The sequence below is a fragment of the Poecilia mexicana genome, unplaced genomic scaffold (assembly GCF_051168715.1).
Source record: "Poecilia mexicana isolate PSO_F unplaced genomic scaffold, ASM5116871v1 scaffold_10, whole genome shotgun sequence".
Taxonomy (NCBI): domain Eukaryota; kingdom Metazoa; phylum Chordata; class Actinopteri; order Cyprinodontiformes; family Poeciliidae; genus Poecilia; species Poecilia mexicana.
In genome coordinates this window covers 25753943-25762786 of record NW_028263379.1, presented here as the reverse complement: position 1 = coordinate 25762786, position 8844 = coordinate 25753943, and the positions used below count along the sequence as shown (strand labels likewise).

The 8844-nt window shown below is 40.1% G+C and overlaps 1 long non-coding RNA gene across 1 annotated transcript; it reads right to left on the bottom strand.

The window, feature by feature from the left end:
* Positions 1–2509: 2509 nt before the first annotated feature.
* Positions 2510–4572, bottom strand: LOC148157137 (uncharacterized). Its single transcript, XR_015764495.1, has 2 exons — positions 4016–4572; positions 2510–3288 (listed from the first exon to the last, which is right to left on the bottom strand). It is a non-coding gene; the product is annotated as an uncharacterized LOC148157137 (long non-coding RNA).
* Positions 4573–8844: the final 4272 nt, after the last annotated feature.

Sequence of the window (8844 nt, the reverse complement as noted above, 5' to 3'; positions counted from 1 at the left end):
GTTTTAAAAGTTTTAAGGCACATTCATATGGTCCTTAGACGAAACTGGTATTTTTTTATTTTATTTTTTTTGAAGACGCAGTTAACAGTTTAATACATGTGATGTTTAAACTTTTGTCATAGGAAACCCCAAAATGGCTTTGCAGGCCTCATCCTTTCCTAAACAGTAAACACTGCAATAGTAAACAGACGTCTGTCTGGCGTTTGAATAACAAGTCCTATTAATCCAGAAACATCACTGCAGGATTCATCAAGAAGTAAACTTCAGCGACTCTAAAGAAGAAAATGTAACATTTCTGCCTTCATTTATCCAAGCAAACCTTCACTAGCGATCGGTAACAACTAGACACGTTTTCTTCAGTTCCTGTAATGTGAATGTCACATACGCCTTGTTAGCACAGGCTAGGAACCCATTTTCTCTTCAGAACCACCGTCGTCCTTAATGGCAAAAGTGTAACAATTTGTCGGACATGCTGTCGCCATCATAACAACAGTCAGTTGCTGTAAATTCGACGGCTAAATGATGCAAATCTGCTGCTCCACCACATCCCAAGGAGGATCTTTTGGATTGAGCTGTGGTGGATGCTGCTGGAGAATAGTGACTTATAGTGGTATTAAGAACACTTGAGATTATTTATGTATTGTAAGAAACACATACATATGTGCTTTTTTTATATATCCAAATACATATTTACATGCTTACCATATGTGCAATCCAGAGTCGAATTAGACGATTAAACTGCAGACCTTAGTGCTCATAAGGTTAAGCACAGATAAGGATTTAATTATCTTACTTGTCAAAGCTGAAATTTAACCACATAATCTTGGCAGGAACCCCCCTTTTGTTTTGTCCTTGCTGGAACATATTTGATTTGTCACAGTTCGGCCTCAGGATGTAAGCAGGACTCGTTTCTTGCACACAGACATTGTCATGAAACTTCTCCTTCCCCTATCCCGTCACGCCATTCACCTTCGGGACGATAAATTTACGTCTTCCACGACATCCCACTTCGCTTTTTGCACAGATGAACGAGCTGATCCCATCCAGCACATCAAACACACACCTGGACACACACGCGCACACGTGAACCCCGCACGTGCATAACGCGATTGTTTCTTTTTTACAGTGTCCCATCCCAGGTTACTGAAGGGTGTAAATGAATGTGTGCCGTCTATGATGTTCAGAAACGTTACTGTCTAAGGATGACTGCTCCGGCCGGGGCGATCTCTGGCAGCCGTCTTGTGTCCTGCTGTTACCTCGACAAGGTCAAAGAGGAGCAGCTAAAGCGGCATGTGATGAAAGCCAAAAGGATTTTCGTCTGGTTTCACTTTGTGCAGTTTACAGTCTTGAACTGGAGGAGGTTTACTCCTGCAGTAACTCTTCTGCACAGCGTGTTGACAGCAGACAAGTACTTTGCCTCCAGATGAACGTTTTTGTTTCAACTATTTGATTAATTCACTTTTAAAACTATCCGTTTCATTTATGTATTAAATTGGGTTTTATTACTTGACTTTAAAGTAATTACCTCACATAATGTCCAAAACTAATGTCACTAGTTTTGGACATTATGTTTTCTTTTTTTTTTTTCAGTTCTCTAGTATTTCAGAATTTTATCACATCATTTTGTAACTTTTCTTTCTGAAAGGAACAACATCAACGAGTCTCATTATTAATGCCGTTATCATAAAACTTGTTAACCTTCCATAAATGTATTAGTTTTGCTTATTTTAAAGGGTTTGTTGGAACAGTGTGGATCTTTGACTTGATGTTATTTAATACATAACGCATAAATATTAACTCCACAACTGATTTCCTCTTATCTTGCCATGTATGGCTTCGCACATAAACACTTTTATACGAAGAAATGAGACACATTTTGTCCTTTGCTACATTCAATGTAACAACGAGTGAAGTGTATATAATTTGCTGCAGTGCAAGGAAAGAATAAATTATGTATTGCAGCTGTTTCTCAGTCAACTCGAGTGAAAATGCTTCAGTTCACCTTCTTCTATCTCTTTCCCTCGCTGTTTTTCTGTTTGTGCTTTTTTTTTTAATGAAGTGTGTTCAGTATGGTGTAAACAACATTTTACCCAGTACCAAACTACTGGAAACAGTAAATATATGGCAGATAACATTCTTTTAAAGTGTTTGAGTGTCACTAGAAAAGGGGAACAGGAAACACGGTTACACAGAGCATGTGAAGTCCCATGATCCGATAAAAGCTGCCATAATGAAGCTAATAAAATTTTTAACAATGTGGGAAGTTAAAGTGCATCCCGGTGAAGTTGAACACGTGTTTCGATGACGCTTGCTTGTCACCTTTCAAAAATAACAACCTTTAGGCAGGTATTAAACATTTCTCTACGCTCATCTTTCTGAATTAAACATGTTTGTTAAATATTCTGTTTATAAAGTCATGTTTTCATTATCTGTAAGCAGAATATCATCTTAATTAACAGAAACAAAGAGTTGAAACCTTCCGTGTGTGTGTGTGTGTGCGTGTAATTAATAAATATAACGTGTTCCACTTAGTGAATTGAGTTACTGAACATCCATCCATCCATTTTCCTTCACCCTTGTCCCTCAGTGGGGTCGGGAGGGGTGCTGGTGCCTATCTCCAGCTCACGTTCTGGGCGAGAGGTGGGGTACACCCTGGACAGGTCGCCAGTCTGTCGCAGGGCAACACAGAGACACACAGGACAAACAACCATGCACACACACACACCTAGGGGCAATTTGGAAAGGCCAATTAACCTGACAGTCATGTTTTTGGACTGTGGGAGGAAACCGGAGAACCCGGAGAAAACCCACGCATGCACAGGGAGAACATGCAAACTCCTTGCAGAAAGACCGGGGCCGGGAATCGAACCCAGAACCTTCTTGCTGCAAGGCGACAGCTCTACCAACTGCGCCACTGTGCAGCCCAGTTACTGAACAAAACTTTGCAATTATATTCTGATTTATTGAATAGGAACTCATCGCTGTCCTCTTGGAAATTAAATCTACCGGCTGCAATTTCACACACTTATCTGTTGACCAGTCGGCCTGCAGTTGAATGCATCATCCGGGACCGCACACATTGCGCACGCTGCTGCACAGCAGCCTCAAACAACATCCATGTCTGCAGAGCCATATTAGGCGTCCAGCTGACAAGCATCTTTGTCTCACTCCAACATGTCCGGCAGTTCTTTGCGGGAGACGACTGTGGGTGTCAATAGGGTCAGGAGCAATCACACGGAGTTCAGAGCTGATGGAGCCCACCAAGTCTGGCTGTGACAGTTCAGGACTCTGCAAAAAAAAAAAAAAAAAAAAAAAAAGTCATGTTTGTACATTTTTGCTGTTTTTGTGTGACTTGAAAGAAAGTATGTTTTCCCAGTTACTTCATAAACTTCAGTAAGTGACTGTGTGAGTTTTGCCAAGCTCTTCTCTCATGCATGTAAATCTCAGCAGATCTATGAGTTAGAATAACAGAGAGGTCTACGGTTAATGCAAGAGGTCCGTTTCACCAGCGCTGCTGCACAACAGCAAGGCTGCTGCACAACAGCAAGGCTGCTGCCTAATAAACGCATTCCTCAGTCGATTCCTGCTGCTTGGATCATTACACCGCCTCATAGCTTTTTTTTTTGTTTTGTTTTTTTGTTTTTTCTTTTCCCAGAACTTGCGAGAGCTTTGTGTAAAGCCCCAGCTTGACTTCTTAAACCCAATGAAAATGATGCTTTACAAAAGCTATCGCCTATTACAATTGCTAACCATTAAGAATACAATACAGTGGAGCTGGCTGGAAGTCACATTGATCGCTCGGAGGCAAATGATGGTGGTTATTTAGTCAGAAAATTGAGGCATTAGCAATGGGAAGGAAAAGAAAGGAGCTCAGGAACAGCTAAAGTGGTATCATTACACTGCATCCCCTTTGGTCTGCGACAACACGCCAGTCATTATCAGCAGTCACAAAAAGTAAGAAGCTGGCCTTTGAAGCAAACTACAGGAACACTTCCTGCTCACTCTGAGCACTTACCTTATTACTTGTGACCAGTTGCAGGACTAATTTCAAGAAAAAACTTTCTTGACCTCGCATAATCGCTGTAAAAACACATTTTTCATTTTAAGCAACCACCAGATGTGCACACATTGTAGTCCGTTTTTTTTTTTTTTTTTACACTCTGAGACAACGCAGCAGCTGAGCTTTTCTCTGTTTATTTTCTTCCTCCGCTGAAAGGAAAGTATCAGGAGTCACCAGAGACATTAACAACTCTCTTCACAGTGAAGAAAAAAAATATTAGAGTAGCTACTTAATCTGTGTAAAACAGCTGTGCTGTGTGGGTTTGATAGAGAATATTAGTGAGCAAACAAGGCAAGCAGCTCAGGGATGGAACATTTTAAAGCAGGGTGAAGTCATGAGACATTACCCCCCGTAAAGTTTGTTTAATTCATGGTCAAAAAATGAAAAATACATGGAAAAAATTGCAGCCATCCCAGACATGACCCACCACCAGCCAGGCAAAAAAAAAAGAAGAGAGAATTCATAAGGAACAAAGTCAAGAATATCATAATTCAGATGGACAAGACAGCCATTGGTTGTGCACTCCACAATTTTGAAAAGTGGAAAGGAGAAAGACTTTGTTGAAAGGAAAAAGCTCAGACAGGCAGGGAACACAATAAAAAGGTGGAAGGAGTTGCTGTGGTTAGATAAGACCAGAAATTGTGTTTTCTGATCAAAATGCAGAATAATATGTGTGAACAAAGATATAAGCAAACTAAGCAGCTGTCTGGGGTCTCTAAACACAACCAATGGCTGCTCTTCTATTAATGTTTAAACACAGACCACCGATCAAAAATGTTTAGAGATTACTATTATGTTTGATTCACGTTTGATTTACTTTGTTTCAGCAAAAACAAAGTAAAAAATGTCAGTTTGTTAGGAAGTGCCAACACTTTTAAAAGTGTTAAGGACAATTTCCAAGGTTTGATTGTTCTGTTAGCATAGCTACAATTTCTGATACGGTCTTTCACTTGTGTTTTCAGCTCAGTTTGTTCATAAATATACATCTTAACAAATAATAACCAATTATCCATCTTTGCTATCCTCTCCCAGATTACACCAAATCTATGTTAAAACACTGTCAGCGGGGGTGACGTTCTTCACAAGAACAGGGGCCCCAAGTCTAATAATGCTTGAGGCCCCATACAACCTTGGGCCGGCCCTGCCCCGTGCATGTCATCCGTGCAACGACTCTTCGCCCAAACTGACCGAGCTTGAGCTGTTCTGAAAGAAGAATGGGCAGAAATTTCAGTCTACAAATGTGAACAGCTAGTAGAAACACATCCCAAAAGCCTTTCAGTTGTGTCAAATATATTTTTGTTCTTCCGTTCTATTATTGAAGGCTCTGTGTTGGTCTGTCAAATGTCAACCTGTGAAAAATACATTTGTCTTTTTTTTCTTATAACTTAACAAAATTTGAAAAAGTTCAGGGAGTGCAAATACTTTTGCGAGTTCCCGTACAACCAGCTCAAATGATTGAAAACCAGTTTTTACTCACTTTTAGAAAAAGCAGTGCTGGAAGTAAATCGTGAAGGTTTAGCCAACTTGCACCAAGATATAGGAATAGGCCTGAACTGAAGCTCTTTTGAAATCTGGGAAATGTTACAAAATTGATGGCTTGAGAGAGGAGTTGATCAGACGGGACTTTTGCATCAGCAACAGAACCAAAGCGATCGTTTCTGTCCACGTTTTGTGCTTTCTTCCTGACTCCCTCTCTCCACAGTAAGTGCGCTCAAACAGAGTCACAGCAGCGGACGTACAGTGTTCACCAGATGTTGATTTAATTGTCTGTGTCTGCCTCGTGGATTTCTGCCATGAAATTTGACCATCGCGTTTGCTTGGACCTTTTCTCTCCGGCAATCAGTGGGCGGCTGTCTCTTGGATAGCTCACCAATTCTTCTCGGAGACGTGAAGGACGAACAACCGTGTGAATAAACACATGTGATTCATGTGTGTGCTGGAAGGAAATTCGGCACACAAGAGGAAGTCGGAGTAACATGTGAAAACCCACACGTGCAAAAAGGAGAACATGCGAACTCCACATGGGAAAAGCCAGATAATATTCTTCAGAACTGTGGAATCAATTTCTAGTTTTAAGGGGTGCAGAAGTTCCAGCAAATGAGCGGCTAATTGTGCAAATAATGAGTAGCAGCGGCATGCTTTCGAGTGTAAAGAGATTTACTGCAAGGGAAAATTGCGCCCGCTATATTTTGTCACCGCACCAACATGCAGCGACTAAAATATGTTGCAATTTCCTCTACTGAGAAAGCACGACTGACCGCAGACAGGAACTCAAAGCACTTTGCTGTTGTCAGTAATGAAAACAGGCACGTTTAGTGAAAAAAACTACTAAACATATTAAAAAGGTAAAAAAAAAAAGTAAGAAACAGAAGGATTTTGCACAAAAAAAAAACATTTTATTGTGATCACACATGGCCTGAAATTTGATTAAATAAATGTTGTGTTTTTGCTTTCATAACATTGGGTCCTGTTTTTTTTGTTTTGTTTGTTTGTTTGTTTTAAAAAGGGAAATATCTTATTTAAAATGTGGCCATGTTTACATAGATCAGTGGACATGCACATGGTGGTGCCTATGGGAGGAAGACAGCTGCAAACAGCGGGATGCCTTGGAGCTCTTTAATGCCGAGGGACATATCGATCCATCAAAGAATGTTTTTACTCACACTATGCACACTATGCATGCAGCATGTACTCAAACGAATCCCTGTATACATATAAACACATTTCAGAGAATTTGGCTACATGCACACATTGGTAAACATCCCATCTATTTATTAACCTGTAAATGTAGGTCCTCGAAGTAACGTGATAGATATCACCATGCATGTGCTCATGTGAAGGGCTGCACAAAATCTTGGCAGAAGAAGTTGCGCACGACTGCTGGAAGTTTCTCTCTCTCTCTCTCTCTCTCTCTCTCTCTCTCTCTCTCTCTCTCTCTCTCTCTCTCTCTCGGCACAAAGCTCTGCCTTTAAGGGCTCCAGGGAGCAGATGTTTGAACTCGCAGCCTTCCATTTTGCACACATGTCAGTGGATCGGCCTCAGCGCTCGTCTAAACCCACGAAAGACACGGAACATTTGATATGACTTTAAATGAAATTGCGATGTCATGCTGCACCGAAGGATTTGAGATGAGACGTCAAGATAAAGTGAGGAGGGGCTTACGGGTGGATCCGTTTACAGAAGAAGAAGATGTCATGGAAAGAGAAGTATGAGGTTTAAGGCAGACAACCCAGTGATGAACTTATAAACTTTTTTTTTTTAAAAGTGTGTTTATAAACAGCAGGGTTCAAACTACCTATTTATACAGCTTTCATGTTTTAAATTGTGAAAAATAAAATAAAATAAAATAAAAAAAAAACTAGGGTTAGGGTTAGCCATGCTATCAGGAAGAGGACTGTGGAGCTCCAGGAGTTACAAGATCCCTAAAAGTGGCGTCTTCATCTGCTCAGCAATTTCATTTTTATATAAACAGCATGCAACTGATTAGGGAACATGTCGTTCAGGAAGGAGATGGATCATGTGAACAGATTTTTGGTGCGAGATGTGTCGATAAACGTCAGAACAAAAAGCAAAGCAGCTTGTGAAGAAGCCGGCTGAAGCCAGAATGAGTCCAGCACCAACATGGACTGAAAGGCCACTAGGAGAGGAAGAAGCCATCACAGCAAAAGCAACATAAAAAGCCACACTGTAGTTTGCAAGTACTCTGTTAATTAAAAAAAAAGATAAAGAAAAAAAGTACCATGCAGAAGAAGCATGATGTGGAAATTTAAAGCTTTTTTTTAACCTTTTTTTTTTTTTGGACATCTCCAAAAATAATTTCCCCTAATATTCTGGAATGTTGATAATCCTCGTCAAAGGTTAAGCAGAAAATCTTAATTCTGTGTTTGTTTGTTTTTTCAGCCAGATAGATAAAGGTACGAAACCTTTTAAACAGAGGTTTTGTTATATTTTTCTCAGTTGTTCCTCAGCTCAGCCATATTTCGTGTGTCGCTGCTTCATGAAGTGTCCCTGCAGTTTCATGCTGTTGTCTTTAGATGTCCTCAGTTGCACTTATATTTAGCTGCTCCACCTGTTCTCTGCTTCCAATTAGTTCACCTGCATTTATTTTCCCAAACTCTCTCACCCCCGCCCCCAGTCTAAATTTCCTTAGTTACCTTAGTTTATGACTGGGATCTGATTATGTTTCACAGCACATGCCTCTCCTCTTTTGTTTTCACTCTCATGTAAACATTCCTTGTTTTTAATTAGCATCAGGCTTTGTGATTACCTGCCCTAAAGCAGCTTTTGTTTGTTCTTTCGTTTGTTAAAGGCTCCTGGTCCTGTTTTTTCCTCTACCATCCACGCAAGTCTGCATTTCATTCCTCTGTCTACCCTGACATATTTGTTGTAAAGACAAAACCCAGTTATTTGCGACTGTGAGATTAGGCTTTCTTTTGATTTCCTGATCCTTTCTTTGGCCCAGTGAGCACCAGGCTGGGGCATTTTTCAATATCTCACTTAATGTTTTTGAGCAAATGGAGAGAGATAAGCTCGGACATTAAAGTAAATATTACCAAAAAGTATTTGAGTCCCTTTCAAATGTTATTCAGGAATGTGCTTTTTATTACATCTATGTAATATTCTTAATATTTTGCTCTTTACTCTATTTCTACGCACGTGTTAATGTCTTAAAGGTAAAGCAGATATTCTGTTCTGTAACAAGAAAATGATCATTATTAAATATTGATCTATTTCGGGAAGAAATGCAAAATATTGACACAGACAAAGCTAATATAAGAGCCACT